General features: G+C 43.8%; 1 protein-coding gene across 1 annotated transcript in view; it reads right to left on the bottom strand.

Annotated features, from left to right (window-relative positions):
• The window catches only part of LOC143361226 (unc-112-related protein), a 72210-nt gene that overhangs the window by 8438 nt on the left and 51699 nt on the right, over window positions 1-12073 (bottom strand). The window lies entirely within an intron of this gene.

The raw sequence follows: 12073 nt of genomic DNA, 5'->3' as shown, positions 1-12073 counted from the left end.
AACCCTTAGCACTCGAATGGCAACTGTAAGGCGCCACTAAATGTTGCTGTATCATTACGCAAAATATTATTTACATAATTAAATTTGTTTATACGAGTAAATTGCACCATTTTCATATGTATAACATGAAGAAATATATATATATATATATATAGAATATTTCCCTTCTATATATATATATATAGAATATTTCCCTTCTATATATATATATATATATATATATATAGAAGGGAAATATTCTAGGTCGGAAGAAATGTTTCGTTTTAGAGTTAAAATAAACCAATTTTTAATTATTACTATTCCTATTTTACTATTCCTACCGCGGAAATATTCTAAGTCGGAAGAAATTTTTCGTGTTGGGGTTAAAATAGCTTCGAGTGCAAAGGGTCAAGAATGTTGAAAATGGCCCCCTGAAATGGTAACCCAAAAATCCCGGAAAATTGTGACGCGTTCGCGTCTGAGGTGGAGTAACCTGCCTGTCGCTTGTTTCGTGTTTCCAGGGACACGCGACGTTTCGAACAATTATTTTTCTCCGCCGGTTTCGAGAATTCCCATAGTCCGAAAGACGTCCGCGCTGAAAGAAGTCCCCGGCGCATTCCGCGACGGCACCGTGGATTTAATTTCCGTTGCGGTCGCGAATGTACGACTTCCCGAGAGTCTCTGACCGCAGCCCTAAACCCTGCGAGAAACGTCACACACCGAGTCGTGTTTTTCTTCTCCAGCAGGGCCCGTATATCCGGGACATCTGCGACTCGCAGAGACCACGATACACCGCTTCCTATCCGGGCCCCCGGTCGATGATTTACAGACATGGCCGACAGGACACGTGGTTGCCTCCCGTTTGCGGTGTTATTACACCGGAGTCTTTACCAGCTATCGTGTTTCCCTAAAATCTTTACGACATTTTTTTAGCCCTTCGTTGGAACCTCTCCCGGCCCTTCGTCGTTCGAGACCACGGCCCGAGTAAATCCTCGTTCGTAAATTCGGATTTACAATGATTAGGTTCGAGTCCCTGCTTTGGGAAACGCGGTATCGGTAAGCTAGGGGATAGTATCGAGTTACCAAAAGACGTTTTTTCGAACGAGGTAATATTTAATTATAGATTGACGGATTCTAATATTTTCAATTCACGAATATTGAGATTGCAAACATGAGGATCCGTGAGGAATTATTTAACGAATTCATTTCTCTGGGGATATATTATTTAAAAAATGGCTACAGATTTCGATAGATATGTTCATGTTATTTTTATGAGGAAATGTAAAATAGTAATTTTCAGTGCTCCGTAAACCTAGCGTTAATGAACGGCAGGGAATCAGGTTAAAAGTAGTTTTACTGGTTTCGCTTTTAGAGGTTTACTGAGTACAGAAAAGAAACTTCGAATTAATCGCACAGGAAAGATATTTATAAAATTGGAATAGATTTAGACTCACCAATTTTTAATTATTACTATTCCTACCGCGGAAATATTCTAAGTCGGAAGAAATTTTTCGTGTTGGGGTTAAAATAGCTTCGAGTGCAAAGGGTTGATTTAGGACAAGAATGAGCAATTTGAGGCGGTAGAAAATTCTCAAATTGTTTCTCGGAAAGCAGAAAGCTATAATTCAGCACAAATATATTCAGTCTGGTCTCTATGGAGCAATTCCTATTGTGGACAGAGGATCAAAAATTAGTATTACCTAATTACGGAATTAGTGGAATTCCGAAGCCAATCGAGAGAGAGAGAGAGACGGTGAAGAAGAAGAAGCAAAGAAGGTAGCAGACAGTTCGAATAACTTAATTGTGGCCGGCGTGAATCGTTCGGGACCACCGCGGACTGGTCGGAAACCTCGAGAGCGGACGCGTAATTGCCGCGAGAGTCAAGGTGATCGCCGCGATACACTAATTACCGGTCCCCCGTTTCGAAGCAACTGTTGCGAAAGATAAAATCCTGACCGAAGAGGAGGGGGGGTTGGGTGCGAAAAGGGAGACACAAAAGGACCACGCGTCTTCAAAAGGCTTCCTCGGACAATTCTTCCTCCCGACCACCCCAGCAACACGCCCTCCTTTCTTCCTCTTCCCGGAGTCGAGTGTGCGAAGGCCCTCGGCCCTTTTCCTCCCTTCTCCGCCCTTCGATTCTTTCCCTTTCTAGAAGCTTGTCGCAGCTTGCCCGTGTAAACGCGGTTTTGTTACCGTTCACAATGCCCGACGCCTTGGAAACTGATGCCACCTTTCCTATTTCTGGGACGCACGTGTTCTTCGTTGCTCGTGCCGCTTTCCCTTCGTTAGGGCACGGGCGTGATCATGCTTTCGGGATATGACAACTTTGAAAATGAATTTTCGTCGATGTCCCATAGACATTTTCTCTCCGATCCTTGTACAATTCTATTTTCCATTAACGCTTTGCACTCGAAGCTGTTTTAACTCCAAAATTTAATATATTTTTATTTTGATTTAACAAAAAAATTCGATATATTTGTTTTCATGTTGTACATACGAAAATGGTGCAATTTACTCGCACAATACCGAAGTGTTTAGTAATTTATGAAAGACAAACAAACTTGAAATGTAAACTTGATAATGTAACAAATATTTTGAACAATGATACTACAATTTTTAGTGGCGCCTTACAGTCGCCATTCGAGTCCTAAGGGTGAAATTATGATTTTACCTTTCTGGTCCTTCCTGTATTTTCTAAGAAATGTTGATACACCTCTGACAAAAATTTTGTTCTCTCATTCTTGTATAATTATATTTTCTATTAAATTATGATTTTACCTTTCTGGTCCTTCCTGTATTTTCTAAGAAATGTTGATACGTGTCTGGTAGGAATTTTCTATTAACACGTTAACTGCCCTTGACTGACAGTGATTCTTGACTGGGTTTAGACATTCATTTTTATTGTGCCATATCCGGATAAACCGAGGTTTACTAAGACCCTTAAAATTCGAAAGGGTTAAAACAGCATCCCCCATAATACATTTACAATTTCTAGTTTCGGTTTCATTGATTAAATTACTCTGATCTTGTAAAAATCTCTGGAAACATTATTTGGCACTTGTTAAATTATGATTCCACCTTTCTGACCCTTATATTTTCTAACAAATTATGATTCCACCTTTCTGACCCTTATATTTTCCAACAAATTATAATCCCATTCCCTGTTTTCTCTTTTCTGTCAAAAAATAATGTGTCAAAAATTGAATTCCACGGAGCTCGGTGAAGTATTTAGGAGCGTCTAACTGTCCGTAGAAAATAATGAACAAAGAAATCGTGGAAGCGCAAGAAAAATCAGGTTGAAAGCAGGTGTCCCCGTCGTCGCGCGGATTTTCGAATTGTTTGCAGACTTTTGCGACGAGCCATGCATACTGAAGAATTGGTACACGCGTGTTCCTCGGAGTTTCGCACCCCCGTCAACCCTCTTCTCGTGTCCATTCTCTCGCACGAGTGGCCCACTCTCTCGGCAGCCGGCAGAGACAACCCTTGTGTGCGAAGACGTCGACAAGGGTGTCGGCTGGCTCACAAGGGTTTCATCCCTCTCCGGTCTCTCTCGAAACCGGGGAAAACCGGTCCGTTTGTGCTGGTCCGGGGAAACAGGAGCACAAAGAGCGCGAGGAAGAGGGAGGGGAAAAACAAATTTTCACAGCTGTGCCGCGCGCGTCGAGTTCGCTCGATTTAACGACTCCGAAAATCCGTGTCGGACTCCGCAGCTTCGACTTCGTCATCGTCGTCGTCGTCGTCGTCGTCGTCGTTTCGACGAACACATGGTGGCTGACGAGATACGTGGAACGTGTGTGTAATCGTTGGGGGTGCGGTGAGGAATTACTTCGGACTAACCCCCGTGCGGTTCAACGAGTGACGTACACGGTCATTTGTATCCGTCAGGGTTTCCTTGATTTCCAGGGAAACCATGCCCCGTTTGTCTTGGGCACGTTTGTTTTTTAATTAGGACTTCGCGTGCTTGCGGCGCAGGGGTCTGTATAAAAAAATTTAGAAGTGTGGAGTATGAATGGAATATATAAAAACAAATATTAGATGTTGTCGAAGAGACCTCAGAAATAGATGTTAGATGTGAGATGTTATCTTACATGTTATCGATTAACCCCGAAGGAGAAAACATTGCAGAGAAAATAAACAATTTTTATTCCATTAAGGATGTAAAAGGGTAGAAAAAAGAAGGGATTTAATCCTTGACCGATATAATATCCGATGGGCTGTAAAAATGGGAATTTGCATGAAAAAATATATAATACCTCTGTTGTTTGTAATAGGGGTTGTTCAAAATGCAATACTATCAATGCAAGCACCGAATTAAATTGAAATCAAATTTGTGTGAGAGGATACGATAAAAAATTTTGCGACGAACCTTCCGATGGTCCGAGGACTTTCGATTTTGAGTTCGAAGAATTATGCTACAACAAGCGCTTCGTTTCTCGATAAAGAGCCTAGAAGTTCATGGAAACTTACGTTCCCACAATCCCCTATCAATGTCAGTGCCTATACTAAAGGCGCCAGTCGATTAATTGTAATCTAAAGCTGCGTTTCGATGACTCCCTAACCTTCTCCCACTTCGCGACAATTTTATAGCGCCCATTATTGTGCGAAGGAGGACATTGTTGACGTTTATTGATTGAATATACTATCTGAAATCTATGTCAATTACTTTCACGCTTTATTTATGCTTATATTTATCGATAGCTATAGTCGTCTAGTGGTCTTCTGAAGTTCTGCAAGATTTCCACAAAAATTAAATTTTGTTTAAAATTTAGGGCTCGTAAGGGGTAAGGGATGTTTACAGGAACTCGCATAGGAATCTGCATTATTGCAGTTGCATTTTGGTGCCCGCAAGTGCAATCACGTTCGGACATTTATGGGCCAGGAGGATACCGCGAAAACGCATTAGCCGCACGATGAAAGTATGCGAATTCGAAGGACGAGGCGGATGTACCGTTAATAGAATAATTTTTTCCGACGGTGACCCGACGTGCCGCGGATTTCACGCACCGTTACGTTACATCGTTTACTGGTAAACAAGAGAGAGAGAGAGAGAGAGAGAGAGAGCGAGAGAGAGAGAGAGGAGAGAGAGTGAAGAATGCTCCCACGGATGTAAAGACCGCGATTGTGCAGCTGCGCGCTATAAATATTTCGCGAATTTTAGGCGTCCCCGCTTCTATCGGGAACTCCAGAGATCTCTGACGACACCCACGCAACATGACTCCATAGTGAAACGTCGCAACTGTTCCTCAGTTAGCACCACAGTCCATTGTTTTTCTCTCGAGCTGATTCTGTGATCTCCGAGAGTGCAAATTCTATCATTCCAATCGTTACACATTTATGCATTGCAAAAATGAATTTCCACGTTAACATATTCATTGCACCAAATTTAATTAGGACCTGTAAAATGCAAGAAAGTTCGAAAACCAACATCCTACACTTAATTTCTTTCAATTTTTATTTCATTAAATAACTTACCTCGATTTCATGGAATTTCTGAGGTCTCTAGTTCGGCAGTCAAAGCGTTAAGTAGACAAATAAGAGAGAACGTTAATCTATTACATTGTATCGAGGACAACAATGTATTAAATCGAGGACATCAATGTATTCGATTGTATTAGCAACAGCGACGATATAGTGCCAAAGTTACTAAAAGAAAACTAACTTCTCTTCAGGTCCCCTCTCTTGCAATGTTTATTTCGAACGTGTAAATAATTGCAGTCTAGCGACTTTTCTGCACGAAGGAAAATATGATCGAGAAACTTCATAGATCGGCGGAACTGTCGGGATTTAGGATCGCGACTCCTGCTCCATTAGAGGCCGCAACATCGTGTTCACCGTAAATGCGTACGGTCCACGGACATGTTATGAGTTAGTGCAACTGCCCACGACGCGTTTAGTATGCATTGTCTCCCGTTACGACTCCTGCGAGGCGCAGACGCTGCGACGTCGTTCCATCCGCGACACGGACTTCTGTCCGAGAGGAGGAAAACACGCCTGATCGTATGCACGCGGTGCAACCAGGTTGCATCCGAGGGGCTCTTATGCAAATCGCGTTGGGCAACCGCGCGAGACGACTCGAGGAATCCGCGGTTAGGTAATCTCCGTCGGTGATGATTTCTCGCTCAGGTGTTCACCGTTTCCTCGAACATTCTCCGTTTCCTTCGGGTCTCTTCTTTCAATTAGATATCACTTTTAATTGAATACTTACTCGACTCTAAATAGGATTTCGTTTAACGCTTTGAACGCCCAACTGGAAACCCGAAAAATGCCATAAAATGAAAGCAAGTTATTTAATGAAATAAAAATTGCAAAAAATTAAATGTACGATACTGAGAATTCCTGCAACTTTCTTGCATGTTACAGATCCTAGTCAATTTTAGTACAATGAATATATGAACGTAAAAATTCATTTTAACCCTTAGCACTCGAATGGTGACTGTAAGGCACCACTAAAAATTGCTGTATCATTATTCAAAATATTTTTTAAATTATTAAATTTGTTTGTACGAAACAAATTACTAAACATTCTAGTATTGTAGGAGTAAATTGCACCATTTTTGTATGTATAACATGAAAAATATATATATATATAGAAAGGAAATATTCTAGGTCGGAAGAAATGTTTCGTTTTGGGGTTAAAATAGCTTCGAGTGCAAAGGGTTAAAACTTGCTTTCGTTCTAGCCTAACCTATGGATTTTTGAAAATATCCGAGAGACACATGTTACGAATGCCCGTTTCGAACGATGATAATAATCCGGCGAGATTGCGTAATCGCCTCGAACACCTGTTTACCGCAAGCAAATCATGTCTTGGGTTTTTTTTTTCCCCGTTCGTTATCAACCTCGTGTACGGCCGTCGGCGATTACAGGACTCGCATAACAGGTAGACACGTTGGGTCGCGATATTTAGATCGGTCAACGGAGATCAGTGACCGCTGCAAGATGGCATTTAGCTCTGGCGTGCAGCTCATCCTTGCAGGAAGTACGACACGGTCGGAAAGTGCAACGAGCGAGGCGGCGTTTTGAAAGAGCGAGGGGTCAGCGAAGCGGAGGAACCGCGTCCCGTCGATTCGTCGACGGGAAAATGTTCTTTGCATAACAACGAGTACATCCCCCCTCCCCCGGAGGTTGTGAGTTAGCTCGATGTACCGCTAGGAGTGGCACGGTGACACACTAACGAGCCGAACCGCGATGCCCTCGTGTCGTTTCGTTCGTCGAGACCGGAAACGCTTTTGCAACGTCGAGCGCGAAAACGAACGGTACGAGGAGTTGTCCGTGTCTGCTCGTAAAAGACGAATCGGTTGAGAAAACGTTCATTAACGGTCCGCGAAACGTTCTGTGCGAGTCAAACTGTGAGAACTTGATATTTAGTTGTTTTTTTTCCGTCTCTTGCTTCCTCTTGGAACAGTCTAAACAACAGTCTAAACTCATCAATTTTTACAGACCAGCTTATTTTTATTTATATGTGTATAGTTTTGAAGTAATATTTGAGAATTAATAATGAAACAATATGATCGATCACCGCAGGGCGACTCTTTTTAGCAGGACCTCCGGGAAGTCGGTCATAATTTTGTGACTGGCAAATATTTTATAATGAAAATATTCTGAGGTACTCTCCAAAGTACGCCTCTTTGAACTCAGTAACCCTTTTCGGCCAAAGTTTTCCCGTTCCTGAGAAAAAATTCCTAAAAATCACATTGACTATAAATCATATGCAACATCACTTTTCTAGAAGGACCTCCGACAAACAAACCATAACTTCGCAATTAACGAACATTTTTGAATGAAAAAATTCGGAGGTACTCTCTAAAGTACACCCCTTCGAGCCCAGTAACCCTTTTCGCCCAAAGTTTTCCCATTCCCGAGACAAAAATTCCCAAAATTCACTGTGACTATAACTCATATGCAACATCGTCTCTCTAAAAGGACCTCCGGCAAATAAACCATAACTTCGCAACTAACGAACATTTTCAAATGAAAAAATTCCGAGGTACTCTCCAAAGTACACCCCTCCGAGCCCAGTAACCCTTTCCGACCCAAGTCCTCCAGTCTTCGAGATAAAAATTCCGCAACCCCGTCAACCCTTGATCCCGCAAGGGTACGCACTTTATTTCGAGAAGTTGGTGCGCGCAGGAGGGACCAGACGTTTCGCGTCTGGTGTTCTCGCGATCCCATAAGCCAACGGCCGCGATATTTGCTACGGAGAGTCGCTATTTATACCGTCGAACCAGGCAGCCATTCGAAAAAGTGGCATCGACTGCGAGCATGGCAGAGCAAACGAGAGAAAGAAAGAAAGTGAGAGAAAGAACGGACAAGCGTTTCCGTTCGCGCAACGACGACGACGCAACGTTAGGGTAACATTTTCCCTGGCATAATCACGGTGGGGGAGAGCACGATGACGGAACAGAAACCGGACGGAATGGTTTCTGACGGACTCCTGACAAGATCTATTTCGGTGAAGAACGCGTCTGCAGTCTGGCGTAAATACTCGCGGCGGATGTAAATCGAGAACACGCCGGAAGAATTCCAAAGAAACGCGCGTGTTTCGGGGATTTCGACGCCTCGGACGGCATTCCGTGGAAATTCCACGGGGAGACAGGAATGCAACTCCGTTCGCTGCATGTTTGATCAGCACGTTGCCGTTGGGAATCAAGAATTCAGAAACTTTCTGCGAAACTTGCTAGAAAAGTCTCGCTTCGACGTCCATTCTTGGTGCCACACACTTTTCGCTACAACCGCCATTTTATGTATTTCGGAATTTCTTATTTCGTATTTTATCGAGCACAGGGTCTCGAGGTTGCCAGAAAGCTGGCCAAATATTTTCGAACGAAATAGTCCCTACAATCACCGAATAAAATAAACAGTGAAAAAACTCGACAAAGTGAAATTACATTCCGATAAACAACCCGATGAAACACGGTGATCCTTCGAATCGCCGATCATTCTCGAATCGTACGTCGGCGGGAATTCTTCGTCGGCACCGCAATTAGGGAAAGCACGTGCTTAAGCGGGTCCCCCGTTTAAGGATTCTACAAAGCGGCGGGCAATTTGAATAATTAGGCGGGGATCGCATTGATATTGCGCGCGGCACCTGCGCCCGCTCCGAGGAATGCTTCTCGTGAACCGCTCCGCGTGAAATCCGCGTCGTCGAAATTGCGGCCTCTCTCGGTCATTAAGCCTGCTTCTTAGTCGAAAATTTATCGGCGTCGACGACGACGACGGCGACGGGGAAATAAAAAAATAGGGAATCCTTTTAACCCGAGGAATCCGTGACCGCGCCGTCGCAGACGAGCCTCCCTCCGAACCCTGGGTAATCCGGCCCGGGATCTCGTTCACCGTTCCCCTGATTGCCTTTAATTTGTTCTCCCCCCTCCGAAACGTCCGGAGACGCTCCTCCAATCGCTCGTAATTAAATCCCGTTTGCATTTTGATCGAGCGATCCCTCGTTCCCTCTCCCGCGATCCAGGCGGCCGGCTTTGTCGGCGCTTTTTCTATCAAATTTACGCTTTTTATTTTCATCGTTGCCGGTGACCCAACCGCCACAGTTTGCGATTCGCGCGATTACTATACTGTGGACTTGTACGCGTTCACGGGAAAAACCAGTCGGAAACGTAAAATAGGTTCGAAGAGTAAACAAATGTGACCAACAAAATAGTAAAAACAGAATAGCAGTGAAATGCGTGCAAATGTTAAGAGAATTGAACGAAAATGTTTGCGGAACGAAACGCATCGTGTAATATGTGTGCATATTTTTTAAGTATCATTTGAGAATTAATAATGAAACAATATGATTGATCACCGCAGGGCGACTCTTCCTAACAGGACCTCCGAGAAGTCGGCCATAATTTTGTAACTGGCAAATATTTTTTAATGAAAATATTCCGAGGTACACTCCAAAGTACGCCTCTTTGAACCCAATAACCCTTTTCGGCCAGAGTTCTCCCATTCCCGAGAAAAAAATTCCCAAAAATCAAATTCACTATAAATCATATGCAACACCGTCTTCGAAAAAGGACCTCCGGCAAATAAGCCATAACTTCGCAACTAATGAACATTTTCAAATGAAAAAATTCTGAGGAACCCTCCAAAGTACACCCCTTCGAGCCCAGTAACCCTTTTCCGCCAAAGTTTTCCCGCTCCTGAGAAAAAAATTCCTAAAAATCACATTGACTATAAATCATACGCAACATCACCTTTCTAAAAGGACCACAACTTCCAGTGAAAAGTGAACAAATGTGACCGATAAAATAGTAAAGTAAAAATAGAATAGCGGTGAAAAGCGTGCAAACGTTAAGAGAATCGACCGAAAATGTTTCCGAAACTGTGCGTTTCGTTCGAAATGAGTTGAACTGATGAGTCGAGTGAACGGAACGAGTTAGTTAACAGTTTTTCGAAAGCGCAGCTCCGAAACTGGGCCGAGTTTACGATTCCCCCGGTGCATCGAGCACCTCGACGACGACCTGAAACGATCGTCGCGACGAGGTCGCTTATGCACGCCGCGCGTATGTGCATACACGCGACCGAGCACGCTCGTACAAGGCTCATTATCGTCGCTCGTTGCATATCAAGCCGAGCCTCGAGACCGTTGATCCTGAGCACGGCGAACAGCGTCAACAGCTGACCAAGCAAATTCGTACTGACCCCGTGTACCGGGTTGTAAAGCGAACATTGTCTCGCGAGAATCGTCCTTGCACCCATCCCCGCAACTACAACTGTCCAATTTAAGGACCTCCAACGACAAACGCCATTAATGTCCACGTATACATTATAATACACTTCAGGATCGAAGTGCCACTTGTATAAACAATCTTCTTTTTTAATTTAACCAGTTAACTGTGTTTGACGAGTATACTCGTCATGAAGAAATGGCAATATTTTCTGTCATGACGAGTACACTCGTCGAAACAGCTATAATTCAAACATCGGTTAATTTTTGCGACGCAACTTCGGTACACATTTTTCAAAGAGGTCGCAACAGCTAACTGGTTAATAATACATTCGCCACCAATAATTTTGGTAACAGGATTGGTAATTTTTGTAGAATCGTAATTTGCTTACAGATAGTCAAACTAATTTTTTACTCTGCTATTTAACGTCCGTAGTACGCAGCATAATATTTGGAGACTCCACGACTTTTTCCGGTGAAATTGTTTCAGTATTTCGTGAAGTTATGATTTTAACAGTGAAGATAGAAGAACAAAAATAGTGGTAGTGATTGTGTGTCAAGCTCCTCAAACCCCCACAACGGTCTATTGAGCCATTCAACCAATTGTTACAGGAGCCTACTGTATCACCAGTTCGGATAGCAGAGGTTCCACTAATTCGTGCATTAAACGGACAAATGCGATCGAAACTGTACCGTGTTGGGTATCGTTTCAACCAGAAAAATGTGACCGACATGCCACTACAACAATCTCATTAAAAAATTAAAAAACCAAAATGTCACTAAATTAATAACATTCTCTCACCGACTAGCCTGCACAGTCATCGCAGTCATTTCCCGTCCACCCGGTTCGTCGAAACGAATTTTCGGCTCGCTAGATGAACTCCTCTCTCGCGGTTAGATCAACTCGATGTTTCCTCTTAAAACACTGCAACGACGGGATTATCCCGTTCGCCTAATAAACGCGTAAACAGTGGGAAGCACCGTGGCCACGTGCGCGCTATGTAAACGCTTTGGCTGGGGTGGGACCTTTTCACCGGAGAGTTTACAACAACCGCTGCTCATAGCCCGGGCCACAGAGGACCTTGTCGCACGAGAGGGTTGCGAGGGGTAGGGGGTGAAAACAACGTCGCACGTGGCCGCGTACCCGACACCCCTTTAAAAGGGGACAAACGATCGACGGAAGTCGCGATACAATATTATGATGTAATAATGGGAACGCGGACGACAATGCCGGTGCGACGTACGTCCCTGAAAAAAAAGCCCACCTTCCCCCCCCCCTCCCCCCTTCCCTTTTACCAGGAGTTCCTGCGCGAAAAATCGAGGGGTTCCAGGAACGCAGCCACCCCCTGACTCGCAATTGTGCGCAGAAATCTGGGCCGCAGAGGGACGCAGAGAAAAGGGACTCCTGAAGGACACCGGTTCTCGTTGACG

This window comes from Halictus rubicundus, chromosome 15 (assembly GCF_050948215.1).
Source record: "Halictus rubicundus isolate RS-2024b chromosome 15, iyHalRubi1_principal, whole genome shotgun sequence".
In the NCBI taxonomy this organism is placed as follows: Eukaryota; Metazoa; Arthropoda; class Insecta; order Hymenoptera; family Halictidae; genus Halictus; species Halictus rubicundus.
This window is presented reverse-complemented; position numbering and strand designations above follow the sequence as displayed.